General features: G+C 42.3%; 1 long non-coding RNA gene across 1 annotated transcript; it reads left to right on the top strand.

The window, feature by feature from the left end:
• The first annotated feature begins 223 nt into the window (after nucleotides 1-223).
• Nucleotides 224-4,733, top strand: LOC109366913. Its single transcript, XR_002113617.1, has 3 exons — nucleotides 224-329; nucleotides 534-775; nucleotides 4,559-4,733. It is a non-coding gene; the product is annotated as an uncharacterized LOC109366913 (long non-coding RNA).
• The last annotated feature ends 11,444 nt before the right edge of the window (nucleotides 4,734-16,177 follow it).

Genomic DNA, 16,177 nt, shown 5'->3' with positions numbered 1-16,177 from the left:
GGATGCCCCATCCCTGGAAGTATTCAAGGCCAGATTGGATGGGGCCCTGGGCAGCCTGGTCTAGTATTGAATGTGGAGGTTGGTGGCCCTGCATGTAGCAGGGGGTTGGAGATTCATGATCCTTGAGGTCCCTTCCATCCCTGGCTGTTCTGTGATTCTGTGAAATCATAGAATCATAGAATCCTTAGAGTTGGAAGGGACCTACAAAGGTCATCCAGTTCAACTCCCCGGAATGAACAGGGACAACCACAGCTAGATCAGGTTGCTCAGAGCTTGGCCCAGCCTGATCTTGAGCATCTCTAGGGATAGGGCTTCCACCACATCTCTGGGTAATCTGTTCCGGTGCCTCACCACCCTCACTGTAAAACATTTTTTCCTTATATCTAACCTAATAACATTCATTGATAATGTCTGTCAGTCTTAAAAAAAAACAAAAAAACTCTAACCAAGATTCTCTTTAGTGCTTAATAAATCGTAGAATCATAGAATCCTTTGAATTGGATAGTCAGCTCATCAAATCTATATCTTTCCAGTTTGAAGAGAAGGATGTTGTGGGGTGCCATTTCAAAAGTGTCACTGAAGCCCAGACAGATGACATCAGTGGCTCTCGTTCAGTGATGCAGTTACAACATCACAGAAGGCCACTGGGCTGGTCAAGCAGGACTTGCCCTTGATGAAGCCATGCTGGTTCTCCTCTGTCACCTTCCTGTCTTCCATGTGTGTTAGCAGAAGATCTACTCCATGATCTATCCCAGCACAGAAGTGAGACTGACAGGTCAGTAGTTCCCCTGTGTCATCCTTTTTACCCTTCTTAAAAATGGGTGTGGTTTTGCCTTTTTTCCCGTTACCAGAGACTTCATCAGAAAATCACTTGGACAGTGGCGGTTTTTCTTTTGCCCATTTATGGCTGCAGCTGGGAGAAATCCAGCAGTCCTGATTCAGGCTCACGCTCAGTTTCTGAGCTCATTTGGATCTCAGTAATAAAACTTGTGCTGTTTGATTCAACCCAGCTCTCAGACAACTAAGTGGCAGATCTGTTTTCCTGAAGAGGTGCAAAGGGAAATCTACCCAAAGGTGAAGAGTGCTTAACTTTGACAGAGTTAAGAACTTTGTAATATCTCTACAATATGTTTATCAAAGGTTTTATTCTCTCCTTATTATAAATCACCCATGCAGATGTTCTGTTTGATTTGAAAAGCTTGATCTTTCTGTACTGTCCTTTTATTTTTTCCTCCTGCCAATGTCGATGAAAGCACAAATGGTTTCCTTGGAGCTGCAATAAGCAAAGACGAAGAGAGGAGAGTTTAATGGATATCATCAGGGCTGAAAATGCAAAAGGGCTGTCAAGGAAAAACACAGATGTTTGTGGCTCTGGAGGTGACGTGGTAACTGCATATTCAAAGTGCCTCCTCATACTGATGTGCTTTGCTGCATGCAGAGCCATCATTTTGTGATAATCCCCACTGCTGTGCCCATGGGACAAGGTTATGAACGCTCAGTCCCAGATCAGAAAGAAAGCAGAATTATATTTAGCAGTTTCTGGCACTTTTATTCATATTTTTCCTGTAAAATCTCCTAGCCACATGGTGCAGAAGTTGTTTTATCAACTTATTTTTGGAAAATCAGAAATAAGAAAGCATGGAATTCAGAACAGAAATTCTTTATCTCACTCAGGAATATACTTCACCAGGAACTGAGAGCTTATTGGCTGTGTTCAGTGTCCAACTGCCAGAAGTCCATTGCTGAAGATTCAGTTTCCTGCTCCTGTAGCATGGTTGCACTGAATATGTAGCACAAGCAGCTGATCTTGATTTTAACATGTTTTCAAGGCTGTTTCACAGACAGCATTGAGAACTCTATATACTAATACTTAGTGTCACTGTAGAGTTCATTCTGTCATGAAGATCATTCAGGGAGGGCATTGCTTCAGTACAGACCCAGGAGTATGAGTTTGAGTTTCCCTTTATGTCCTTACTTGCAGTTAAGCATGTTTCAGGGTGGTGTGAGGAAAAAGTCCCTAATCTGAAGAGCTAATTACACAGATGGACAGCATTCAAAGGCGAAGTGAGCAAGGATATCTGTAAACTTCAGCCAAATAGGGAAACTTCCTGCCCTTCCTGGGCTGTCCAGCGTTGGTCAGATTTTGGTTGCAGTGCTTGGATCTCACGGCCTTTGATTAATATGGGAAAGTGGTAGCTGGGTAAAAATATAGTTTCATTGTGCTTAAAGGGACTCTTGTGGATTCTATACCTGTGTCTGCTGTCTTCCTTCTGGGGAAGGTCTTGAGGAAGAGGAACTATGCAAATTTAATGGAATAATTTGATTGGTAGTAATCGTCTGAGTGTCATGCAAGATCTAAAGTGGCTCCGTAGAATGGAAAAGACAATAACCCTATTTGCAGGAGTCATGCATTAAGTAAAGTATGGCGGCCTAGGAATGCAGAAGACAAACAGATAAGGACAAATTCTTCTTGTTTCATCCTCTAACATTCTTTCTGTATGTGCTCTTTTAACAAAGAAACTGTTCTGCAAACATTTTAGACAGCTGTAATATATTAAAATTAGATTTAGATTAGTATCCTCCCACTTGGAAATCGAGGTGCTTTACTTAGCGTGAGTTGAGCTCTCTGAAGCTTGGAAACAACCATAAAGTTTCTGTGAAAAACCTTAAGTAGCTGTTCTGCACATATAAATGCTTTTCCTTTGAAATCAACGACCTAATTTGAGAACGAGTGATATGTGCTGCTGTGCACAGCTCTTCTTCCCTGGGCATGAATTGCCCTATTCTTCTGCTGCAAAGTCTGAACCACGGCACAGAGTGACAATTTTGTATTACATACTTCTGTCTGGTTGAATTTCCCTTCTCATTTTTATGGAAGGTGCAGCTGGGCAGGGGAGAATCTTGAAGGGCTAATCTTGAGGAAGAAAGAATGAAAAGGTATACAGAAGAACTTTTAAACAAAAATCAGTGTTAGTCATTTGGAGGAGATAAGATGGTTGAGGGATAACATCACAATGTTCTTGTGATCATCAGTGTTATCATAATGACTCAAGCTCATCACAGGGGTATTATTTTCCCAAGCTTAGTTATTTCTAAAGGCACTCTGAAGTCATCTAAGCCATATCATCAGCTGGCATGGAGTGACATAGCTGAATGAATGCAGTGCTTCATGTACTTATCCCACCTGAAGTTCAAGTTGATTATCTGATTGCAATAGAACGCCCCACACAAGGTGGCAAGTGCAGAATGCTGTATTCACGGGAAATATTAGGGGAAGAAGAAATAACACAAACCAGGCTCACCACAGCTGGAATCCTGCCAGAGTACTGTAACTAAGCTTGTGAATGCTTAGAAACTGTACAGCTTATGTGGTCATGGCTCTAAGTTTCCCTTAATCCAACTGGCAGCACATCGGACTGTGCATCTCCTCCTCAGCAGTGTCTTGAATCCCTGGTCAATACTGCTTCTGAGGAAGAAGGACTGCAGTGAAGGGGCTATTGCTTAGTGTCCATTTTCTTTTGGCTTAGTATTGGGAGGCTAGCTGTAGAAAGCTCCCAGCTTGGAGAAAAAAAGCGAAAAAGACAAATGGAAAAGGATGATTGGATTTTTCTGTCAGCCTGAGGAATTGAATAGTTGGAATGTGGAGTTCAGTCTGACAAGGAGGCCTAACCCAGTGGTCTTTGAAATCAGTGGGAAGCCTCTATCTGGCTTCAGTGTCTCTTAGACCTGAGCAAGATTTTGGAAAAGGGAAACAAAACAATAACAAGTCTTAGACCTGCAGAGTGCTCATGTGGCCTGGGCTATACACAGGTGGAATTATCTATGTTTTTTTTTTAACAAATAATATGTCTGGGGGAATTGGATAGAGATGTCTGCAATCATTAAGGATAAAAGGCTTAGTTCTTCATGTTGCATTCCTCACCAAACCTGAGTTTAGAAGCACTGTAAAGTAGTTCAAGGAGTGAAGGTACCAGCTGGAGTTCTACAAGGAGATGGTGTGTATAGTTCGCTAAATAAAAGCCAATTAATAACTTCCTAATTAAGCAAATGAAAAGATCTGTTGGAGAGTGTACAGGAGGGAGTAAACCCAAGATGACAATAAATTGAGGTTAGACAAGTTGTCTTGGAATCTTAAACCTTTCAGGTTGTCTGTGAACATAGCAGCCATTTCCTCCAATAATTGGAGCAATACAGCCATCCTTTAGCTAAGGTAGGAAACCAAAGCAAAACATGATGTAACAAGGGTGCTTTGCATACATACATCTGAGCAATGCCCAGTTACTTTGATGATGAGCACCAAGTAAGGTTCTCTTATGCGTTCCTTACCAATCTGTAATGCAGAAAGTAGTCTGAGAGATAGAAGTGAGCTCTGCACACAAGGGACCCAAACTCTCCAGCTAGAGCCTTTCGTGAGGCATGGCTAGACATTAGCTTATAAGCTTACAGGCACAAGAGTAAATACCCTGAATTTTAAATTTAACAAGGTGCATCAGCTATTTAAATATGTGTCTGGTTTTAGGCAGCCAAATCCACTATGTAGGTGCTTTTAATATCCTAGAACAGCCAGTGAACTGAGGGAAGACCCACAGTCATCAAGTTGCAGAAGGCATCTTTGGAAGTTGTCACATCCAATCGCCTGCTCAGACAAGGGTAAGCTGGGGCAGAAAATGAGCAGGGGAGGGAGTAATTGTACTCAGGTGTCCCAACTTGATGCTTTGATGACAAGACCATGTTTTCTAGCCGGGCTCAGATATGGTTCCCTTCTTTGGCTTTTCTTACTTGCTTAATGAAAACCTGATTGGACTGATTATCAGAGGTGGGGAGTTTGATGAGTCACTGTCTTGCAGAGCAGTGCAGTTTTGTGTGAAGCGCTGCCCCAATCTGCCTACCTATCTCTGGTGAAGATTTATTTATGGCGCTCTGTGAAGTGATACTGTAATATCCTTTTCTAGCCCACATTCCCTCTGGTGTCTGTTCACTACAATATTTCTTTTTTTTTTTTTTCATTGTGTTAAATAAGATTATAACGCATTGAAGTTGAAGGGAGCAGGATATTGTTAGGATTTTTATCATCAAATTACTACTTTAAGCAAGCTGTAAGTCTCTGATCAATCATTTAGAGCACAATGTACTGGTCCTGGCCTTGACGTCCTCTCTCCTCCCAAAACCCCAGCAAGATTTAGTGAGAATCTAGGGGTTACCCGAGGTAAAGATGGAAAACATATTGGTATGAATAGCTGCTACTTGTACTGGCTCCTTTACTCAGAAGGAAAGTTCAGAGGCGATAGATTTGTTTCTCCTGCTTGCTAAGTTGTACTTTACTGAAGTACTCCTCTACCGGGTGGCTATTTGCAGTTTATGTCCATTCTGACAATAAGAGGAGCTCCTCTCCCGAGTTCTCTTCAGACCTGAGAGGCATCAGATGTTTGCAGGCAAACATGAGCACTTGCAGCACATGCTGAAGTTCTTCACCTCAAGCCCATGCAGCCTTGTTTCCACCAGTGAGTGTAAGCATGCACCTGAAGGACAAGAGCACCCAAGGTTTTGCCTCAGTGTGGTCCAGGTCAGAGCTGTCTTCTCCATTTTTAATGCAGCATGAGAAAAGTGATCCACTGAAGGTGTCTGTGGCAGGCAGAGCTTGCTACCAGCTTGATCTGTTGCAGGCACAAAGGTGCTCAAGTCACATTTAATTCTAATATAAAAATAGGATGCATTTAGAGGCAAATCCATTGTGTTTCCTGGCAGGGGACTTGTTTTGCCCTCCGTGCTGTAAAGTGTGGACTACTATGTGCGAGTGATAACGTGGTAGTTTCCATGTCTCAAAAGAATGTAATAGTTTTCCTTTCTACAGCAGACTGGTGGATGAGTGATGGTGATGTTCCTCTCAACATCTGAAACCCAAATTTGGACTTACTTTGACTAATATTGTCCCTCAGTACATTCAATATCTTCAGTAACCCAGAGGGTAGCAGTGAAATAGTTAACAAGAAGGGACCACAGAGAGATAAATGAGATGAAACAGGATTATCCAGGATAAGTTGTTTCAGTTTGCTGCAGAGGGATGAGTCACTGGTGATGGTGGCTAATGTAGACCGTGAGAGATGCATGTCTTCTTTTCTGAGTGAGCTTTTCGATGGACAAAATGGCTTATATGTGAACTCATATGAAACGATGCAATGAGGACAGTAAAGTGCATATGCTAAACTGAACAGCTTTGTAGCGGACCACGTAGTGGAAGGGCTGATAGGTTATTTATTTTTGATTACATGACACAGGAAGAAATCAGGCTCATCAGGGGCTAGGGAAATTAAATGTTATTCTCCTGTCTCTGTAGGTGTTGAAATGATTCTCTTGAAGCATGATTTAGCTCTTACCTCTTTTGATCTTCATGCAAAGCAGCCTATTGCTCAGTGGATGAGGCCAAGTTTTGGGAGTTCTAGCTGACTAATTTTGAGGGCAGAGATAATATATTTGGTTTTGAATTTCAGAGTAAAAAAATGTTTTCTGCATAGATAAAGAAAAAAGACATCTCTGACAGGTAATATATCGATTACCCACTATGGAAGAGTTTTTACATGAAGAGAGCTTCTCTTTGAACCATCGTATAATGGTGCTGCTAGAAGCATAATGCTGAAGATCTACCATTTTCTTTGTGTGTGATTGGTACAAAATTGAGATTGTTTTAAGTTTCAGGCTAGATTGCCCTATTTCCTATAAGGCTTAACCTTATTTCTGTGTAATGTAATTCCACACCAGTAGAATACTGTCTTTACTTCACAGCAAACATGTCATAACATTGGTCAAAGTCCTAAAATTCCATTCTGAGAATATGTCAGCTAATGGAGTTGTAGTCCTATGCTTAGTATCCAGCCATTGATGCTGCCTTCCAAATCCTTCTTAGATATTTAAGGCTCGTTATGGTGAAGGATCTGCACAGAGAGCTAGTGCCCTTGTTGACCGATTTGGTCGGTCCACTAGACATGTCTCACCTTGGAAACAGTCGTCATCAGCAGGCTCATCTACCAACACTGTTGAAAACCCATTATTTCTGAGACCTGTATTTCTTAAGTGGGTGTTCATTCTAAGCATCTTATGCTTTATCACCTACCAAAATCCAGGTGTAAAAGAACTCAGTACAAGCCTATGAGCTCTGTGGGCCTTTGCTTTACAAATGATTAATAGTGATAGCATGTATGCCAGGGCTTCTGTGGATGTTAATACCAATATCTGGCAGGTTTTGGCAAATCGCCTGATGGCCATCCTGTATGTATTATGTGGTGCAGATAAGGGCTGGCAAGTAGCTAAGAAGGTAGAGCTGGAAAGAGTGACTGTTGCTTTTTCATTGGCAGAACAGGCAACAAATCCGAATCTATCCTATGGTAACAGCTAAAATTTTTCTTGAATCTGTGTGCAAGATTGATCGCTTTTTACTAGAGGGACATTTCTTGTACTAAGAAACAATTCTGTAGCTGGCCAATGAGGTTCATTGCATTTTGCTTATAAAAATATTTACTATATCTATACAAGTATTAAGGACTCAGGTCTGTTCCTACCAATGACTGTGAGTTTACCAACCAAAGAGCATTCAGCATTACAAAGTGATTCAGGAATTCCAAACAAGATCAGCAGTCCTTGCTGGTAGCAGTCTTAGCATCACAAACAAGGCATTCTAAATGCAAGCTGAATAGATGGGACATATTGCTTTATGCAAGAGACAATCTTATGGAGTCAGAACATGAGCAAAAAACAAGCTAACCAGCTTAGGAGACAATTAGGCTGTGGCTGATCAGAAGGATAGTCTTGTACTTTAATTACCAGCAGAGCTGTTGGACTGGGGTTTTGCTCCTAACTCGACTGCAGGTTCACAGCCTCCTTCATTTGCTATTGATGCTGCCCTCAGCACATCCTCATTTCTGTTTCAGAGCTGCTGAAATACAGAGGTGGTCATATATGGAGTGAAATGATTTGCTAAAGACTTTGAGCTTGTGGCAGAAATGGTTGGGTCTTGGTTGAGAGAGAAATGCTGGCAGCAAGGTTGGTTAGTACTGTATAGCTATATATATGTGTGTGTGTATACATAAGTGTTTATATAGCTGTGTGTATATGTGTAGCTGTAAAGGCATCGTTCTTGCCTCTGCGTTGGGCATGCTTTCTAGGAGATGGGAGGGAGGTAAGAGTATAGCTGTACCCATGCCTTCCCTACTCTGACGTCTTTGGTTGGCCATGGAGGAACAGTAAGACTTCCAGCAAGGTAAAACAAGAGCTGATCATGACCACCCATCAAAATACGCCCAGTGTCCCTTGCCAGACATTTCTGCATGACACAATCAAGAAAATAGGAAGCTAACCAACTTCACGTCATGCCAGGTGCCTCCAGCACAGCAGCATCAGCCACAGTATGCCATAGGCATGCTGTATCCCAAGTTAGATATTTTTCTACCCTGTCTTACTGTACCCTAAATCAGACTTTGTCCTCTCTTGGTTTGGAACTCCTTGCTCAGATGGGATGAGAGGATCAGACTGCCAGGAGACAGAGTGCAAAAGGCTCCACTAACCAAGACAGCCTTGTTTCATGTATTCAGGAGCAAAGCTAAATATGACATCACCAGAACTGAAACACAAGAAAATGCGAGGACTATCCCTAATCTGTCAGTCATCCAGAGCTCTAGTGTTGAAGAGGAATGGCAAATGATGTACAGCCACCAATAGAGAGCAATAGAGAGAAGGACTGAGCATGCATGTCCTGCTCTATGTTAGCAGTGCAGTTATTTCCTGCTAGTTCCTGCTCCCTCAAACACACCAGAGAAGATCTGCTGAATAGGCTGAGGAAGCTGTTTCAATGCAAAAGTCAGTGAAATATTCAGCAGTTGTGGCAAAGAACAAGTTTTCCGGAAACGATTTACCTAAAATTTGACCACTGTCTGGGTAAATAATCCCGCAGATTCAAGTATAATGTTTGCATCACCTGATGGATTTCTCTTGCTGGGCATTGCTTTCTCCTTGTTTTAACAAATGCAGCAGAGAATGCCCTGTGAAACCAAATTTGGCATCTCTTCCCTATGAACCTTTTCGATATGGCCAGTGAGGCCACTGATCTTGCCACTTGATTACATCCAGAGATCAGAAAATGAGGGTCATGTTTAAGTGGATTATGTAGTTTTGCTCAATGGCTTCATGTGGAGAATAGAACCTGGGAGCCAAGATTTCTAGTTTCCTGCACTTCCTGTTGGCAGTGGCTGGGTTCTTGCAGCATGTGAAGTTGTTACCTGCTTTATCATTTGGTTGGACTTGATGATCTTTAAGGTCTTTTCCAACCTGAGCAATTCTATGATTCTATGATAAAATGTGCAACAGTTCCTGCAAGCACAAGCATGGCAAGGAGAAGCAATCACCAGTACAGACACTGGGAAGGAAACAAGGAGGGTGGTGTTGCATCCTGTTGAGAAAAGGGATTCCCCCTTCTCATGCCTTCAGTAAAAGCACATATTCAGACTTCATTGCACTGAAATAAAAAATATATATATTACCAGGAAATGCAGAAAAATCACTGGGAAGGTAGTGTGAAATATTAGTGGAGGGTTAAATCTGGAGAGCTTATCCAAGGGATGAGTAAAAGGGGTTTTGCTATCAAGCTGCAAAAATACAATGGATGTAAAAAGCAGGGAAAAAGGGGAATGATTTGGCTTAGTGAAAGGGCATAGCACTTAGCAATAATAAGAAGAAATTATGCAATGTTAAAATCCAGGTTGAGTACACCATGAATTTGTGGTCAGATGTCTGAGTTTAGAAAATAACCACCCATGGAGATGTGTGGTAGTTGGCTGGTATTTTGTAAGTAGGTAAGTGCACAAAAGGAGTAAAGGGCATCTGGAGAAAGGAACAGTGTACGAGCAGGTCTATTGACATAGGAATGCATGTGAAACTGTGTTGTGAGATTTTTTGCCTATAAAGAACATGAACAGAAGAGCCTGGGAGAATCCAGTGGGATGGTTGCCCAAACAGCTGTCTCAAGGAGGACTCTAACAAGAAGAATCACAAATCATCAGACTTTTTTGGGAACGTTTTTGTGTCTAGTGCTTGCTGTTCAGAGATCCCACAACCCTTTTCACATTTTGATGGACAGATACCAATTTACAGAGGCAGTAAAGAGCAGGTGTGGAAGACCAGGACTCTTTGTAGTCACTTAGCTGGTTAGCAGCTGGCCAGAAAAATGATCTTATGTCTTATAATGCAGTTTTTTCTCTGAAGCATATCACACATATTCCTTTTTCCATTTCCAATCAGTACTGGAACCTGCTGTACCAAACTGCTGGGAAGCTATCTTTTGGAGGGAGTTAATCTCCAACTGAATCATACAAAAGATTGCACCTGTCAGACTTCAGTATAATTTTGGAGACATTTTAAAATGCCTTTTAAAAATATTTGAAGTTGTAGATGACCCTCTGGACCCAGAAGAATGGATGTCTGAGGTTCTTTGAGCAATCACATTGGCAACATCATCAAGGAGACAGCAATTTTCTTAGACTTCTTATTGACAACATCATCCAGGAAACAGGCAGCTTTCTTTGACTTCTTATTTTTACCTTTTTACTATACCCAGAGTGAAGGAGCTGCTGTGTTCTAAATTTTGGGAAGCCAGAAAGTTCATGTATTCATTCATTTATTTTTCATCGATACAGTGAGCAGGAAGCAGCCAACAGCTGTTGTTGCATCACGATCCAGAGAAGGTGATGATTGGAAATAGGGGATTAAAAGTAAATCCCTTGTCCAGTGGGAAGTTTGAACCATTTGAAATGGTCAGAAACAGAGACATCTGTAATTGGAAGGGGCTGATCAGTAGCTAAGAAGTTAGTCTAGTGAAGAGTCAGCCTAAGCTGCAAACAAATGTCCAGAAAATAGGACCAAAGGTCCCTTTTGATTAGCAAGCTCACAAGTTATAGTAAAAAATTACTAAGTACCACATCTCTAAACCTTTACAGACCAACAAAGCCATGCCCTTCCACTCCATCTGCCTTTGATATTGATTGATGACAAGGAAGGAGAAGTCATCTCTCTTACTTAAAGTCTATGTTTGAATACAGTAATCTCCAAACTCTTACCTGGAGACAGAGTGCCACCAAGATCACAAGTGTACAAGGGAACTAGTGTGATGGTGGTGTGAAGGCAGGATTTGCTATAAATACAGTCGGCAGCCTAGGAACCTGCTGCAGTATGATAGTTGCTGCGGGGTTTTATCAGCTACACAAGGACAGGATGAAGAAAGGCTATGTAATGGCTTCCAGGAATGTCTATGAAATAGGATGCACTGGTACGTGCCTTGATCTGAATGTGACCGTATCTGACACTCTTTGCTTACAGACTTTCCAGGAGCAAATATCCTAGGCATGTAAACAGCAAGATCTTCTTCCTGCCTGAGATGGGATTTTTTTTCTTAATTGGTTAATGCCAATTGCCTGTGCTTCCTGATAAGCTAAATAATTGCAGTTCAGATCATCTTCGTGGAAATTTCCATATGCCCCTTGTGGAGAAGCCAATAACCAGCTGTCAAGCAATGAACTTCAACCCAAACTCCCAAGGAGGATGGCTGGTAAATGGGTGTGAAGGGAGCAATGACTCCACAACCACATCTAGTTCCTACCCCCGTGTGACAGGAGAGTTGTGGGGTTGCACGACTGCACTGTGGGATCGTACTGCTGTCAGGTAGATGTCCCAGTGGTGTGAAAAGTTCCCAGATAGAAATGTAGGAACTGCTGCTGGACTGCTCGTAGGTTCAGCTCAGATAAGGAGAGAGAGGATGCCTTTGTCATTTGGTTCCCATCTTTTTTTCAATAGAAAAGTAGAATGAAGTGCTGTGATTAGCAGTGGTAGGTTAGTAGTCTTTCTTGGTGGCCAGCAGTCTGCAAAAGTGGTCTTGCCTCCTCTAGCACCTGCAGAATTGTCAAAAGTGATAGCTGGATGAGCCTGGCTTTCCTCACTTACCAGTTGTGGACCAACACAACATTTATTGCAGCTTTGCTCTTTCTCTCCTTGAAGTGTAAGCTAGTATCTTCTATGTCCCTTACGCTGCTCTAGGAGTGCAGAGATGGTGTATTTGGAGTATTTAGAGTAGAAGTGTACAGTTACCTAATCTGCACTATTATCTGTCAGGATATATTCAGGAATATAGAGACTTGTTATTATTTTATTAAAAGTGCATTTTTTGGTAACGGGGATTCTTAGCCAATAATCAAATAAGAGAAGCCGCAGATCATTAGGAAAACAATAAAGGATCAGACTAATGACTCTTAGGGCCTCATTTGCTCTCCAGTTAATTAAACAGACAACACAGATGCTGCTGCTGTTAATAATATCATTCAATTACTGTGCTGCTAAGTATTATGGTCCCTAGGAAACCATTACCCAGTGCTGATTGAGAAGGGGAACTGTGAAGGGCTGCTTAGGGGACAGTAAACCATGTCTCTGTTGAAAAGGGGTCTGAAAGCAGTGTTTACTGAAGACACTAGGTGCTCCAGCACAAGGAAGGGCAAGGTTGTTTGAAGTGATGGAGGAGCTGGAGAGCTAATCCGAAAAGCTGTGCTCCTCCAAGGTATGCAAGCGAAGGTCAGAAAAGCTGGGCAGGGGTCAGTGTGAGATAATTTTGTGAAGATGGATGTGGGGAGGAAGGCTCTTTGTTTGTGGAAAGATTAAAAGGGAATTGGAATTGGAAATGAGTGTATCTCAATACCCCAGTGTATACTAAGCATCTCTCTTTGGGGGACAGGGGATTTCAAAAAAGCCTCACTGAGCAGTGCAGGTAATACATTTCCTTGCCTAATATTTCTATTACTCTGGTTTGCGGGTGAGTGTAAAATCCAGAACTAACAGTGCAGGATTGCATTTCATCCCTTGGGACTTCATCAGATTTGGCTTTCTTGTTCAAGAACTGCAGCAACAGGGACTATTGAGCTGGAGGAGCACAGCAAGTAGCAGTCCCAGGAGGCTCCTGCTGCTTCTCTGCAGACTCATGGCCAAAACTCTCTTCCATTGGCAACTCAGAAATGCAATGTGCAAATATGTGAGAGGGGTGGGGATATGACAGCTTTTGAAAGGAAACATTCTTCCAGAGTCCTCATGCCTTCTTCACGGCCTTTTTCAGGAGTTGGACTCTATGATCCCTATGGGTCCCTTCCTACTTGGGATGTTCTATGATTCTATGATTTTCCTTTATACCTGTCTGTTCAGTATCCCTCTTTTCCCCCACAGTAGCTAAAGGATACTCCTTTTATTTCTTTTTTTCCCCTCATTTTCTCTCATTCACATGTGCAAAAGGAACTTTTATAGTATTTATCTGAATTGTGATAACCACTGGAGACCCTGACAGGATCAAGTGGACTTCTATTCTGTGATACTCAGGCTGGCAGGTAACTACAGTCTGGGGTTAATCATCTGTGTGCCCAGTACTTTTGGTTGTTCTTTGGTCCCCAGGAAATGCCTTGGGTAATGACCATAATAGCATAAGTAATATGAAGAAATGTGTTGGAAAATGCCTGCCAATAACTCTATGAAAGAGAACTATTCCTGAGTGGATGCACTGACATTTTGAGCACAAATGCAATGAGTTTGCTTCTCTATCAGGCTATGTATTTGTGGATGCTGAGGATAAGTGAGCAAATATGGAGGGTTTGGGGTAGTAGTATTCCACGCATAAGGAGGTATGATAATGTGAAGGGAACATTACAACTGGTTTTGTTAGCTGCTGGAGAATCTGCCACTGGCAACATAATAGAAAAAAATTAGAGTCTCAATTTGTCCACGAAAAGTGAAAAAGATGTATGTTTTTGCATGAGTTTGTATATTTTACATAATGCTTCAATCCCAAACTAGTAAAAAGGGAATAATATTCACTTCTGAGAGATGCTCTGGAAAAGTAGTCAGTTTTCTTTAAATTTGAATTAAAAAAAAGAAAAGGTTTATTTTTTACCCTGACTTGCAAGTATTTACTCATTTTTATTATTATTATTTAATATAAAAAGAGAGTATTTACTCCCCTTCTGTCACTATTTTAATATACTATACTGAAATAATTTCCAAAGGCTTTAATCTCACATACATACTGTGCCCACACTGACTCGGTGCCTGAGCACCTCAGATATAGACCACAAATATTGTTCTGTGCTCTGAGTCTTGCAGTTTGATCTGGCAATTGGCATCTCTAAGATTTCCAGCTAAGTCCTGGGTATAGACTTGGGAATACCCTGAGATCTGAGATCTAGGCACGCACCACCATTTTACCAAGTCTGCAGCTGGAAGGGAGCCATAAAGGACTGAGGCCAACCCAGATCTCATGGTGCTGTCATAGGGTGGACCTGTGGCTGTATCTAGGAAGAACCTTGTACTGGGACCATCCAGGTCCCATGTCTTCAGCATCTCCAACTCTATGTGCCACCTCTTTCTTGAGAGTAGGAGAGGATCTCATCAGCTAGACAATGCCAATGGCCAAGAAAACTCCAAGACTGAATCTATCAGAATATTTCTTTGCACTGTGGCAAACACAGGCAGTGAAAAATTTAAAGAGGAGAACCATGAAGTAGTAACAAAGGAAATTTGGACCCAATTCTGTACTTAAGCTCCTTAAACTGGGAATAAATGCAATCAGTAGAATTAAATGCATGGAGGAAGAACAGCCCAGCTTCTTGTTATGGCTGTTATGAAAAGAGATTTATTGTGAATGAAATCACTCTCCGGGATGCCTTGGAGTAAGCAAAAAATCTCCTCATTTTCATACAGTTTGTCTCTGCTGGCTCTGACCTGTTGAAGGACAGCTCTGGATCTCCTTTGAGATGGGACATGCTGTTATGCCTGCCTGTTCACTTGGAGCGCACTCCAAATGCACTCGGAATGCACTCAGAGATAAAAATGTTTATAGCGTATCATTTACAGACTAGGGGATGAAAAGCTGGAGAGAAACCCTGGATAAAGGGGTCTATGGGTTTCAGGCAAGACTTGTAAGGAGTGGCTGTGGTCACTTTGTTTGCTCAGCCTGGAGCGGAGGAACTGAGGGGAGGCCTGATGGCGGCTGCAGCTCCTCACAGGAAGCGGAGGGCAGCGTTGAGCTCTGTTCTCTGTGTCAGTGGCAGGGCCCGAGGGAACGGCATGGAGCTGTGTCAGGGGAGGGGCAGCTGGGGGTTAGGGAAGGGGTCTGCACCAGAGGGCGGTGGGCATGGAATGGGCTGCCCAGGGCAGTGGTCAGACACTGAGCTGCTGGAATTCAAGGAGTGCTTGGACAATGGTTTGAGTTTTGAGTGGTCCAGTGTGAAGCCTTGACAGTCCTTGTGGGTCCCTTCCAACTCAGGATGGTCTACAATTCTATGATTTTCCTTTCATTTCAGCTCTTTGTTAGTTTTCAGGCTGTGTCTTGTAGCAGGAAGGTCTTGCCTCCTATATTGTCAGGGGTGTCTGGAGACAATGCAAACCTTCCCAGTGCTCACTGTAGCTTTGGTGGTATGAACCACAGACTCCTCTTTGGCTGTAGGTGTGTTTGTGATTCGCTAGCTGTCATCTCTCATTGCTGGCATCCCACTTCTATCCAAGAAATGAACATATTAGCTAAGAGGAGCCCCACCTTAAAGGAGCTCCATGGGTTCCTGCAAGGATGGGATGTCTCTCCATCTCAGCTTTAGCTTCAGAATCAACCAGAATCCAGCCCTGTGCCTGCAGCCTGCTGTGATCCATGGATAGCTGCCCCTGCGTCATCTGCTCCTTCCTCTGACGTTTGTTTGCTTATCCATTGTCATACTGAAGTCTTGTCTTGCTCATAAGCTTCCATACAGACGCATCTCTTTAACCACAAAACACATCCATTAGCACTTTCTGGGCCAATTATCTTCCTTTCCACACAAAATGTTGGCATTTCTTATTTAATCCGTTAGCATTGCTCATTTTCATTAGGGATTCTGCATGTGGAGCATGCTAATTATCTCGCTGGAATGCAATAAGAAAATGCCTGCAATTTCTTTCTTTTTTTTAAAATGAGAATTCTGATATGAGGTTATTCAGTTCCTACATCTGAGGAACTGGGGAGCTGTTCAGGAGTTGTTGCCAGTTCTCTACCCCAGTTACCAATCTCTGTTTTGTCTGGGTATCAAGTAATCTTTTTGCTGAAAACCAAAGCTCTTTCCTTTTGCTCTAGGTGCCTTAC

The sequence above is a fragment of the Meleagris gallopavo genome, chromosome 3 (assembly GCF_000146605.3).
Source record: "Meleagris gallopavo isolate NT-WF06-2002-E0010 breed Aviagen turkey brand Nicholas breeding stock chromosome 3, Turkey_5.1, whole genome shotgun sequence".
Classification (NCBI taxonomy): domain Eukaryota; kingdom Metazoa; phylum Chordata; class Aves; order Galliformes; family Phasianidae; genus Meleagris; species Meleagris gallopavo.
Note: the sequence above shows the minus strand (reverse complement) of the source record. Positions and strands in the feature narration are given on the sequence as shown.